General features: G+C 40.8%; 1 protein-coding gene across 4 annotated transcripts in view; it reads left to right on the forward strand.

Annotated features, from left to right (window-relative positions):
* DYNC1I1 (dynein cytoplasmic 1 intermediate chain 1) overlaps nt 1–13,604 on the forward strand; it is a 187,016-nt gene that overhangs the window by 44,985 nt on the left and 128,427 nt on the right. The window lies entirely within an intron of this gene.

Below are 13,604 nucleotides of genomic sequence, written 5' to 3' on the forward strand. Positions count from 1 at the left end.
CAGAAGATAGTGTAGAACTTTACCAGGCCTCATTCAGAGAAGAAAGATACTCAAGTAGGTTCAGAAGGTGGTGGTGGTAAATCTGTCTAAATATAAGGTACTGTCAGGGAAAATAGAGTGATAAATGTAGCCAGTTGTTGTTGGGTTTTTTTTATAACTGGGTAACCAGGTCTGCCTTAGGAAGCAGAAATAGAAACTGCTGAGCTGGATGCTCAGATTCTGCTTTTCTGGAGCACAAGTTGACCTTGGTTATCTGTCATCTGAAATAGTGCCTTCAAACACAGACAGCTCTTTTGCTGGGATGATACTCCTTGAGCGGTGTGTCCAGAGAGCTTTGCCTGCTCATAGGGAGAAGCTGTCTCAGAAGCCTCCCTGGGTCAGTCCAGCTCATCTCTGCTTGTTTCTCTGTGGGCTGCTGAAGCCTCAAGAAAATGGGTTTTGCCCCTGAGTCTTTGTCTTCTTTGCTTAGGACCAGTTGATGCTCAACCCTGGAGCATTATCATGAGTTCATTGTTAGATCAGATGGAGAAGGTGTCCTTCCTCTCTGACACATGGCCTTTATCCAATGCAAGAACCTATGGATATGGGGAATTTAAGACTTGGCTTTGTGTTTGCCTCCCTCAGACCTATGACTCTAGCACTCATGAGCTGACCTGCCTTTGACTGTTACAGAAAAAAGAAAAATAAGCTCTCTACTCCATCTGGAAGTAGGCTGGAATGAAAAGGACAGGCTCATTTAAGGAAGCATCTTCTTTCAGTAAGATCTTGCTTTTTTCCCAGTGAGCTCTTCAACTATTAAAAAACCTTTTTCTTGCTAGACAAGAGTACTATCTCCAACCCTTCAAGGAAAAAACCCCAAACAACAGTGTGATGCCATGGAGCCTGGCAGTCAGGACAATGAGCAGAGAGGCAGTGTGGTTTGAATTGGTCCTCCCAGCACAGAGGAAAGTCACTTGTTCCTCATTTGTGTGGAAGAAGATAAGTGCAAACATAAAACATCATGCACTTTAAACTGCCTGAGCCAAAACTGTGATGGAAGGGGTCAAGTATGTGGGTTTGGTGAATATTTCCTATTCTCTGTCATCACAGCCAAGGAAAACATCAACAGTAGTGGTGTTTTACATATTAAAACACAGAGGAAATATCACCCAATCTCTTCCTTCAGATGTGTGAGGGAGAGAAAGTGTAACTTACATTTCCTTTCCAATCTGCTGCTGGGGAATTCTCTGCATGTATCTTGGATATGATTGTGGCTGTGCATCAGTAAAGGAGATTCAGGAAAGTGTGTTTATTCTGTTGAGAGGCTATTTAACTGGTAATTCTCTAGGGGGTAAATAAACACTGTGATTTTGGTCTCCCAGGTCTGATGGAAATGCATTCTCAGGTTTCCAATCTCCCAAGCCTCTTTATGAATGCTGAGCCCTTCATGCTGTCAGTCTAAACATGAACAGAAGAGAGAGATTCCTCAGGAGAGCAGCTTAGAGAAGTCTTTACACTGTTTCTATGCATTCATGTGATAAAATATAGCCATTATCTTTTCAAGATAAATTGTTCAGCCATTACTATGGCTATGGGCTCAGTTATTTAGCATCTGAACCCTTCGAGTTTGAGAATAGAAAACAAGAAACTCGGATTAGTCTGACTTCAGTGTTTGGAATTCACTTTTCACTGACTGCCTTAAATACTGGAAATGTCAAAATGCAGAATTTTAGGATGAGATTGTCCCACGCTTCCTTCTTGTTTGGAAGGCAACTAATGAAGGGTACAGCTGATTGAAAAGATGGGTGAAAAGAGGACTTTGACTCCATTCAAAGTTCTTGAGTCTTTTCAAAATATCCTCATGAGATTTTCTGCATTTGCTTCTCTAGAGAGTAAGAAAGAAACTCTGAGGTACTTTAAACCTACTGCTGTTCTGGAGCTCAATGGATGTTCTTTGTGGTAATAGCTATTGCCCACCAAACCTAATAAAACTGGAAAAGGAGGAAGGGTTCACTCTGGTGAGTCCATGTGGTGCCAGAGAGCCAGATGCTATGTGCACTGAAGTCTCAGCTTGTCAGCTGCTAATTTTAGAAGAAATAGTGTGGCATTATTCTTCATTGTATAAAAAACAGATTAACTCCTCTTTTCAGAGCAGGTAATTTGCCTTATTTCAGAGGAATAATGACATGTCATTTCTCCTACCCTCTCTATTATTTAGGGAGATGTGTATATGCATCATTCAATCCTTTGATCACAAGAACTTAATTCTTTTGCTTTATTTAGGTCACAGTCAGCTTCAGCCTTTTCTTTTCTTCCTTGCAGGATGACTTCAAAAACACACAGATCTTGGCTCTGGAGCCTGAGAAAAAAACATGCTCTTTATTTTCCCCTTCCTCCTGCTATAATTGAACTTGAATTCAGGTATTTGTAGGCATTGAGAGACATTTTACTAGTGCTGTTTTTTCCATTCTGGAGTTGATTAAGACCTAGGCCATGCCAAATATTTTTTGAGAGTTCTCTGAGACACTTCCTTCATTGTGCAGAGGCTCTCACATCCTCTCAGGAGTGGCAGCCCCACGTAGCCTTCAATGGTTGGACCCTCCAGTGCACTGCAGACCTGTTGTTTGTTAAAAGTGCACCTAGGGGGAAACAGAAAAGCCATGGCCTAGCCTCTGGTAAGCCCAGGATGGGTCCCTCAGTGCTGTGCAGCAGTGGACTGAGCTCTGTATGACTGCCTGCAATCCACCTTTTCCAACAGGAAATCAGTCTGCACATTCAGGCTCTGCTAGATGCCTGCCTCATCTCCAGCTTACTGTTCTGCTCTTTAATGGGCCAGGAGGTAAAATCTCAGAGAAGGGAGGTACTCTTCTGATCTGAGGGCTGCAAGAAGGAGAAATTCTGTAATCTTTCTGGCTTTGCTGTCCAGTGTCAGGAGTGTTGTTACTCCTCTTTTGCAAAGTAGAAAAAAAAGTTGGGTTTTTTTTATTGATAAAGTATTTTTTATTGATAAAGTAAAATCAATACTTCATCAATAAAATGAGCTGTTCTCACTTTCTGCCTTGACACTGTCACTGAAAATATGTTAGTCAGAAATGCATTCCTGAAAGAGTAGGTCCTGTGTACAAGAGAAGATCTGGCTTTCTAAAACAATGGAAGTCATATTCACTTCATCAGTTCATCATCTTCAACAGATATTTTTTCATGGGAGAAAAACAAATGATCTGCCATACTCACCTCCTGAGCAGGGTAACCTCATCCTGCCTCACAAATGTAGCCCAGTTCAGGCAAAGACCACAATTGAGACCTGTGATCCATCTGTTTATCTAGCTTTTCAAACACTAAGTGTATTTTGACTATTAGAGAAAAAAAGAAACCTCTCTACTCCATCTAGAAGTAGGCTGGAATGAAGTGGCAAAATGGAGGTGGAGCTCCAGAGGCTGGGTTGGGTTCTCTGTGTGTCTGGCAGTGTAATTCTCTGAACTGAGGTTCCTGAAAGTTACCCTTTTTAAAGCAGTGAGGGAAGAGAGGGGAATTCTCTCACAGTCGGGCTCATGAGGCGCATGGGCCTGTCTGCGTGTGATACCAAATGTTGAGTGATTTCTGTCGGGTGAACCAAAACTCTCTGGGTGCCACTGGCTGCATTGACTAGTTCTTCACTGCCAAACTTGGCATTTTATAGCCATATTGATTTAGGTTTGTCATTATGGAGTAAAATGGGTATGTCTTACAGAGTGATACATTGGCATCATGTGAGGCCTGTGGCCTACTTTGAGTTATCTGTGACTAGGACTGACAAGCTCAATGCTGTGAAAGCAAGTCAGGCCTCTGGAATTTTATCTTTTCCATGATAAAATCTGTAGATATTATGGAATTTATTTATACTTTGATTGTCAAGGTCCAAGATTTCCAGGTTTAATCAGTGAGGAGATCTGTCTCTGTACATGCTTTAGGATGCTGTGCAGCAGCCCTCTAGCCCAGCAAACTCTGCCCCAGTCCTGCTGTGCCTGGCTGTGCCTGCCTTAGCTCAGCTCTAGCTTTGTGGATGCATGCTGTACTTTGGAAAAGCCAGTCCCAGAACTAAGTGAGATCATATTTGAGCTTTCCCATGGGCAATCTGGCTAGAGCTCGTGGATCAGAAGCTGGGGTTTAAGTTAAAGAGCTTACTTTGGCTTTTCCCTTCCAGAGAATTGTAAGCTCAGCTCCAGTCTCAAAAGGACAAGTCTGGACCCAAGAATAGCTTTGAATGCCTCATTTAATGGGAAATGCAGGTGCACATTTGTGCAGGACCATGCATGCAACATAGGTGTCAGGATCCATGATAATGTGTGATGGAAATTGGACATAACTAGGGAGAAAGCAAAGGCCTTCTCATGTAACAAAAGGAGGTGCTGAAAAGAAAAACTAGGATAGAATTCATTATTAAAAAGAGTAGATAACCTAAGGATGAATCAGTGTTAAAGCAGAGAAACTTTTTTAAAGAAACAGAGCCTTGGGATTTGTACTAATAGGCACTAATTTTGTAATAATGTTTTGTAACTTTTAAAAATACTGTTCTCCATCCTAAGCAGTACCATGTGTTGCTAGGTGTTCTTAGTTATAAAGGTAAATAAAACTCCAGTTTGCCTTTTCTTCTCAGACTGCAGTCCATCAGAGTTGTACTGTGGATCTCAATAGCTGGCATAAGAACTCTGATTCAAGATGGCTTTGTTTGATTAAATCAACCAAGCTTAATTTGTACTGTTGTACCAGACTGTACAAAATGGGATGAGACTAGAATGAAGGGGTGCAAAGATTTGAGGCATTGCATTGTATAGCAGTCTTTCAATAATTCCTCTTTCTTCCTGTCACAAGTGCATCACCTTTTCTAAATAAAAAGCTTTTCAAGGTGGATTTTATTTATTATTTTTTTAATTTAGTTTTGACATAAAAATCTTTCAAAGGCATTCAGGCAGCGCTCTCTGGTGGTGCAGCGGTGAAGCGCCGCGCCTGAGGAACGCCGGCAGGGAGGGATGCGGGAATGCAGGAGGGACCTGCGGGAAAACACTAGCCTGATCTTTTGCCTGAGGCAAGAATTATATTTGACAGAAGGTGCTTGAATTGTATGACTGAGATGTGTGAATGCAAGTGCTGATGAAAGAAGTGCGAGAAGAGACCAAGGCATTATACAGAAATTGAGGGAAAAATTATATTATTTAGAAATGTTAAAAAGCCTTGAAAAATCAGCCATAGGTATTCAGAGCAATAATACACTGGTGAAATGAGGTGCAAACCTTTGTTATTGTCAGTCCCTTCCGAAGTACAATTAGTAAAGTACAATTTGTTAAGGTACATGTATTCCAGAACAGCCACAGCAGGCAGCTACCAGGTGTGGTGGGTCTGTATTCCACTCCTTGCAAGCTACAGACATTGGATGTATACCTCTGAAGGCTTTCTTCACCTCCTGGCTCATGGTAATTTTATGTGGTACAGAATTAGAATAAGGACTAGGCTTTAGAAATTAGTTTCTCTGGTTTCTGTTGTGCAGAAAAATATTTGACAATTGTAAGGATTTCTTCTAGGAGGAAGAATGAAGAGGCCACAGTCTGGTCATGGATACTTTGGTGTTTAAGTGCAGAAAGGGACATCAAACGTCTGTTTTCATAAAATATGTAGCAGACTTTTGCTCAAACAGGATTTCTGCAAGACAGTCCCAGTCCATTTGTAAAAGGTGGCCTATCAGTACATTAATCAGCAGTCACTGCTTCAGTATTTGCTCCCTTCCCTGTTTCTCCTTCCAGGTTTTCTCTAAAGACTTCTGGAAAAGGGCTTTTCTCAAGATGGTTCTCAGGTAGTCTTATGCAGAGAGCCCTTTTAATGCTAAACTGTTTTGAACAAGGAGATCTGACAATTTATTAAGCATCAGTAATTCTCAGGGAATTATCTACTAAGAACTGGTTTAACAGAGAAGATTGCCTCTAGTCACACACAGTTGGAGGTCTGATGAAGGAAAACTCTTTAGAGATCTTGGACTTTTTCTTGATCATTTCATTACACAGGGATCAAGTTACTTGACTCTTTGCAGCTCCTACACAATCTTGACAAAATTTTGGGCAGGTCTCCTAAAACCAGGCACACACACATAGGAGTTTCCTGCTCCAAAGTGTCCCTGACCTTCTGCAGACTCTGGTTCCTTTTGTACAAGGTGCCTCTGCATTAAATGCAAGCCAAGAAAGCATATCTGGGAATTCTTTATGAGGGTGAGGAGAGAACAACAGATGCTGTCACAGCTGAACCATGCCTTCTCTAAACAATTCAGGCAACAAAAGATGCGGAACAAACCAAAGCTTAACTGCCTTCTTGATGAAACAAGGAACCAGTTTTTGGCCTGTGCTGCCTAGTAGGGGAGTGTTGTGCAATTTTGTTCTGTGCATGGAAACAATACTGCTTCAGAGCCTTTGCAGCCATCATGGAGAAGGACCATGCTGTACCACCCTTCCTTGCACCTTCCTGATCCTCATGGGTCTTTGTGCTTTTAACCAGGTGGATCCCATCCTCCACCCAAGAGATGGGAAGCTGTTCTCTCCTAGAATAATCCCAAAAGCACTGTAGTCAGTCTCCTTGTGTGGAAACCAGTCTGCTCCTTTAGTTGCAGTGGGAAATAATGTGATTGAATGAGATCCTGGTACATCTGGTGTCGTTTGATGCAAAACAAGAGAGCTGATGTTAAGAGCCCTGACCTCAGACTCCTTTAACTAGCTGCAAGTCATCTCACAGTGCCTTTGACCCATCTCTGTGTCCTGACATCTGAAACCAGCAGTGATCCATGAATTCAGAGAGAAGCCCTGTAACACCTGTATGCAAATTGAATTCTTTGTTGGCTGGAAATGAAAACCTTCCTCTAAGTCTTTCTTCTCTGCAAAAGATCCCGGCCATGTTTTACACATGAACAACTGCTGTATTGAGCTGATTTGTTAAATGTTCCCTCAAGCAACAAAATATTTCTAAACTTATTTGCAAATATATGACTATTAGTATGTTGCAACTTAGCTTTAACATGAGAACAAGGAAATTGTCCCAGTAATGAACAGCACCATGATTTCCCCAGTCAACAGTCAGTGGAATGACAGTGGCCAATTTTTCTCTTTTTGCTGTTTTCATATGTTCCTAGTTATCACTTTATGTATAATTTCAGCAGTGTTTGAATATTCTTTGAATTAGCAGTATGTATACATATTACAATGCTCAAATGAGAAGGTTCAGACCTAAAAATGTAAAAAGGGTGAAATTTGGGTTAACAGTGCTTCCAACAGAACAATGAAGACATGCCTTTTTGTTTTCTTCAGAAACAAAGCACGCTTTTTCCTGCCATTCCTGTAATTCCTTCTTTAGACTAATGGGTGATGCCTATTCAGTATATACAAGAATAATACCCAGCACCTTCTATTATGTCTTTAGTAACCTTTGGCAAATTCTGGCTTTGTAACGTGGACCAATCTCCACTAGAATTTAAGACAAGATTAAGAAAAATGTGCATTGTAGAAGTAGCAGTTATTAATCCTCAGTGCTCTAATTAGCACTTAATCTTTCTAATCCTGTAAGTAGATACAAAATCAGGGCTGAAATAGACACAGGCCATAATGTGGAAAGGCCTTCATTAGTGGTGTTAAAAAGATGTACAGAAAACTGCTTGGTTACTTCACACTTCTCAATTTGATCCTTGGCACTTGGACTCTAAGAGATGAAAAAGATTCACGTGCCAAAATCCCCTCCTCTGTTTTAACCCACAGTACTAATGTACTGGGTCAAAAATTACACAGCTGAAAGTTCTCCTGTTCAACACCTCTCTATCTTCAATTCTATAGCTGAGCCTGAGCCTAAGAAGCTGGCTAATTGTGCCCCTCTATAGTCTCCTTTAATTGGCTCATTTCCATAGGAGAGGCCACCTGCCTTGGATAGAGCAGTGTCAGCTGCTTGCCCTCAGACTAACTGGAGAGGGAGCCAAGTGCCTGGGCTGGCTAGAGTGAAGAATTTGGCACACCCCACATGACTGCCTGCCCTGAAGATGAATGGGGATGCACCCCAAGCTGGGTCCTTGTTCACCAGGTGTGTCCCCACACTCTGACCTGAGCACCTGGGCAGAGCCCTCCAGTGGCACCCCAGGGCCCCCTTCTCCCTCCCAAGAGCTGCTCCAGGGTCCTGTAAAGCCATGCTATATTTAGTATAAAGGCAAACTGTAGATCTCATCTCTATGTAATACTTGAGAATCCCTGCTCAAAATGAGTAGCAGCTGGATCCTTTCCAGAGAATCCTTTTGCTCGCTCGCTCGCAAGAGTTACTCTGAAAACTGAAGAAAGGATCTGGGTGAAGAAACCTTTAATGAAATGGATATGTCAGTAAAGTAAAAGTCTCAGCATGAATTCCCACTGGCCACTATTAATAGAAGATGGAATTGTCTTTTGCTGCAATACAATTGACTGTCTCCACAAATAATGTCACTTTTCAACCAGACCCTGGCTGTCACTTGCCCATCTATCTTATTTAAAATAAACTTAGCATGTATTCACTCTGAGCCACAATTACTTCAGATGTATGTCCCAACCATAAACCTCCAAACCAGACCTCTCTCTTCCTGCAAGCTAATACCCTACTTAAAGCACACAGGAAGTGAAAACATAATCATTATTTTTCTGAAATGTGTTGAGCTTGAGCCACAAAGCTTCACACTTATTTTAATTGCATGTTGTTGCTGTGGATACTTCTTTTTTTTCCTCACCCCAATTGTGTTGTGAAGTTTGCTACATCCAAGCTCAGTGTGGGTTCAGCTCCTCTGTGATTGGCACAAGCAGATCCCTGCACTTATGAATAGACTTACTGATCTCAGTAGCAGCTGCTGGGTTTGAGGACTCTCAGAATTCACTGCTTGGTTTGGAGCTGAACTTCTTTGAAGGTCTTGCCCCAGCTGCACAACAGGAGAATTTTTGAAATTTTAACCTTTAATCATGGTTATTTCATATTTTCTTTCTTGTCATCTTCACTCAGATGTTCACTCTTCCTCTCCTAGGCACCCATTACTCAGCAACAGCATGCTCAAAACAGCACTCATCTGCTGTGTAACACTGAAAGCACTAAAGGTCTCACTTGTGACTGCATGAAGAATTCTCTGTGTGCTGGTATTGCATCACAGATAATGTGCAGGTTGAGAAAACAGCATCTTACACAATGAGACAGCACAAACTCCTCCTGCATGTGTTTCACTGACTTCTTACCTGTGATATGAGACATGCTGGCATTCACATGGGGGGATAATTGAGGCCAAAACAGCTGAACCCAACACAGTCTTGTGAGGGGGATATGGACCTAGCCCAGACTGTTGTTCAGTCTGTGCCCAGGTTTCCAGAGCAGTGGAATAGTTAATTTGGTCCACATGTCAACTGGGCATGCTGTAACATGCTCCCAGTTCATACTGATCAGGAATAAGCATCTCTTATAATCTGCCTTTTCATCTTTGCTAGACTGGGTACTGCAGAAAGCTTGGGTTCAGGATTTCCAAGTAGGCAGGGTTCCTGAGAGTTAGGCATGTTTACATACATTTTAGGGATGTAAGAGCTGCTGTTTAAGCAAAGATATAACAAATTTACATCTGGTTCTCATTTGTGCAATCATGAAAAGGTGTCTAGTGAACAGTGAGCTTCCATTTTCTAGAATGCCTTGGACAGATTTAGGGTGGAGTGTGCAGGCACAAGTGCACCATGACACTGTGTGCTTGGGAAACATCTCTTCTGCCATTCCTAAGTTATAACAGGATGGAGACAGAGAGTGAACAGGAGATGAATCTGGTCTCTCTTTCCTCTTATTGTCTCTAGTCTATGTACAGAACTGTGTTTAAAAGTTGCTGATACATTTATATAATTATTTAAGTATTTACTATAGGTACAGCTGTAGAGACAATGTTTATATAATGTATTACCTATCTGTATTATATCTGTAGATTTACAGAGACTTGTAGATACACACAGAAAGGTGACCACTACAAATCTCACTGCCTGCCAAGTGCTACCCTTGAGCTCAGAGCAATGGTGTAAATCTCAGGAGTCTTATTTTTATTACAGTCTGTATGTGTAATTCAGAGCAAGTCACAAACTGAGTTACAATCAACGCAGAGACATAGACCCATCTCTTCATTTCCTCATAGCACAGACCACTAAAAGCTTAAACATGAACTGAGTGAATTCACAGCAGCCTAATTTACTAGGATTTTTAGCTGTCACAGAGCTGTCTGATCCGGCAGCATGACTAGTGCTAGTACCCAAGCTAAGTAGATGTGTCCTTGTTGAGATACTTCAGGAATTCAGTGCAGTCACAGGCAATAGCTCTACCTTGAGGGGCCAGGCCTGTTTGTGTAAATTTCCGTACTTGAAAGAGTGACACAGAACCTCCCAGAAGGCAATTTACCCTATCTACTGTATTTATCATAACACTGGAAAAAATTATCTTCTATTTGTGCCTTTCTTCATTGCTTACTGGACTTAACCAATACATTCAAATTACAACCTTAAGTTTTAGATGATTTAGGTAATTTCAACCACTTTGTGAAGGGAATATGGGCAAGTGCATTATGAAGTATTTTACTGTCATTCCCTGAAAGTTTTGGAACTGCCGTTATTGCTATTTCTTTTCTTGAACTCCTTCATCTCTTACCTATTCCCCTTTGAAGCTGCTTCTTGGGCCTCTGTGAAAGAAAAGTGAAAAAGCAGGCACCTTATTTTCCCCTATAACCTATGTAATTGAGGGCAGCACTTTCCCAGCTGATAAAGGGAATAGTATAGAGAAAAAAATAGAAAAATTACTTTGCTCTTATATATCTTCAATTAAGTAGTGTTTTCATACTATTCAGAGGACTTTATTGTGTAGACTCAATACTGCACTTTATGTGCTAACATTTATTTTGATACATCAGTCTGATTTGTGTATTGTGTAGTTCCTCAAATGCATGTTTCTGTCCCATTTTGCTCAAGGGTTTTTCTGTACAGTAAAGCCCATCAAATTCCTTCCCCCAAAGAGTGTTGAGCATCAAGTGTACACATACCTAGGTCTGGAAATTATAGCACCATGACTGTGAAATGGACAAAACCACAGCTTTGTTTACTGAGATATAGGATGGGGAATATATCCTTTCATCTCTTCTTTCATCACTTTCAACTGCAGCACATAGGTTGTCAGACTCTTCACTTGACCTGTGATATTTCTTGCATTAGAGTGTCCTGATGAAGTATAAAAAATGAGTACCCAACCCTTAGGTATTAGCTATGCAGTGAGGATGTTTTCAGATCTAATTAGTGAATTAGTTAGTACTAGTTAGTAATTATCCTTAGTGAATCTGGATTAGAAAAGGTTAGTAAAAGTACCTTTTCTGTTTCACAGTTCATCAGCTTGAGATAATTTAGTAACAAAGGCTCATGTTGCAATCAGGGAAAAGACTCCCACTGACTAAAATGGGACCTGGACTGGGACCAAATGAAGTGCTTGCCATGAGCCTAAATAGCTGACATTGTCACTGACTCATCATGTGAAGCCCTTCAGAACATTGTAGAATCATTTTATTTGTATTTGATTAAATACAAAAGTATTTTGCTAGGCTTTCCAGCTTTGAAAAACAAAGTATTTACATAAGGACCAGGCAACCAAATAGCTATCCTCTTTTATCCTGGTTAGCAGGCTTAATCCTGCAAATATTTATGCATGTTCTGTGCTCATCATTATCCTCTGACATGTTTGATTGTCTGATATCAGGCATGTATGTCTTTGCAAGAGGGGATCTGGTGCTGTAACTTTCATTTGTTGCATCCCGTTTTGCTGATGGACTGCAAACTCTGAAGGGCAGGAAATGTATTTATTTTTCATACTTATCAGTACAGAATATAGAAAACATGCTGTAAAGAAATACTGATCATGTGTTGATCTATAATAGAATAGTTTGGGTTGGAAAGGACCTTTAAATGCCATTTAATCCAACCCCTCTACAATGGGATATTTTCAATTAGATCAGGGTGATTAGAACCCTGTGCAACCTGACCTTGAATGGTTGGAGATGGGGCATCTGCCACCTCTCTGGGCAACCTGCACCAGTGTTTTACCACTCTCATGGAGAAAAAACTTTTCCTTATATCTTCTAGTTTAAAGCTATTGCCCTTTCTTTTGTTGCAACAGGCCCTACTAAATATATATATTACTTATATATATGTGTGTGTGTTTTAAGGGGGAAATATGCTTCTTCCCTGTATTCCAGGTTGATTCACTTTGGCAACTGCTAAAAATGTGCATTTTATTACCAACACCTTTTATCAATCCAATGAACAATAGAAACAGCAGCTCTGCTCCAATACTGGCCACATCTTGCAATAATTTATAAATGTCCCGTATTAAAAATAATACAGTTACTCAAACTTTTTCAAAATGTCCCAGGGTAACCAAATGCTTTTGTATTATTATTAGTTTTGACAAACCTGATTGTATGCTGGCCATTGTTAAAGGGTTCTATCTGCCTCCAAACACAGTGAGAGACAAAGAATTTTTAATGAATTTAATTAAAACTTTATGTGTTTTATGGTGTTCACCTCCAGCTGGTGTGCCATTCTTCTCTGTTGAATGAAGTTTCCTCTAATGCATAATGATGTGTTTTATAAGAGGGATGTTTGAACCCCCTTCCTAGTAGCCCTGAGGTAGTTTCCATGGTATGACACAGTGGTGGAGTTTTTAAAAGCAAGTCTCTTAGACTTAAGTGAATTCTTTATATGGTTAAATGCACAGGCATGAATGCATAGATATGAATCTTAAAATAAATTTAAGAATCTTTTTTTTTCCCCTTGAAGCAGTCCTTGTGGGCTAGCTTTTATGACCCATGCTGCTGAGCATTTGTCTGTACAAATGGCACACTGACATGAAAGGGTCTTGTTATTTGACTGCTTCTGTTGGGGGTAGAAAGCTGAATGATGTGTTCTCCTTTGGTTAACACTCTGACATCTGTACCAGGCACAAGGTCCTGGTATTGATGGGCACTCCTAGTGCTGCTGTAATAAAAATGAACAATAACATGCAGATAGCCTCGTTAGCAAATGTTTCAGTGCATTTTATGAGACATGCTGAGACACTGTAACAAGCTGGGTCATTCCCATGGCTGGTTAGAGTTAGTGGAATTTTAGTCTTCTGAATCTCTTGTGTGTTAGGGCTTTCATTCAGGGTCTCTAAAAAGGGCAGTGACCTGTGTCCTTTTCCTGCAAGCTGTCAATCACTATTTCTTCTGTCCAGAAGTAAGTTCTTGCTAAAAGAGGTAGGCTCTTCATTTTGAAAAGCACTTTCTTTTCAAAATCTTCAGTCTGGGTGTGGCCAGACTGGAAGACAGAGCTGTATTTTTGTGGTTCTTTGGATGGTGAGATCTCAGTTGTGCAAGAATCTTGAACAAGTTCCTCAGGGAAGGAACGAATGAAGCAAGATGTCTTGGACCAGAGGAATAGGACTTAGGAACACTTAGGAACAACTCACATCTCTACAGGGAGTAGCATGGTCCCTGGAGAAGTGTCTGCAATGGAGGCTACAGACTTCCAGTGGTTTTGCAGGGACTTGAAAACTGAGATGAATGTTGAAAGGCA

Source organism: Agelaius phoeniceus, chromosome 1 (assembly GCF_051311805.1).
Source record: "Agelaius phoeniceus isolate bAgePho1 chromosome 1, bAgePho1.hap1, whole genome shotgun sequence".
Classification (NCBI taxonomy): domain Eukaryota; kingdom Metazoa; phylum Chordata; class Aves; order Passeriformes; family Icteridae; genus Agelaius; species Agelaius phoeniceus.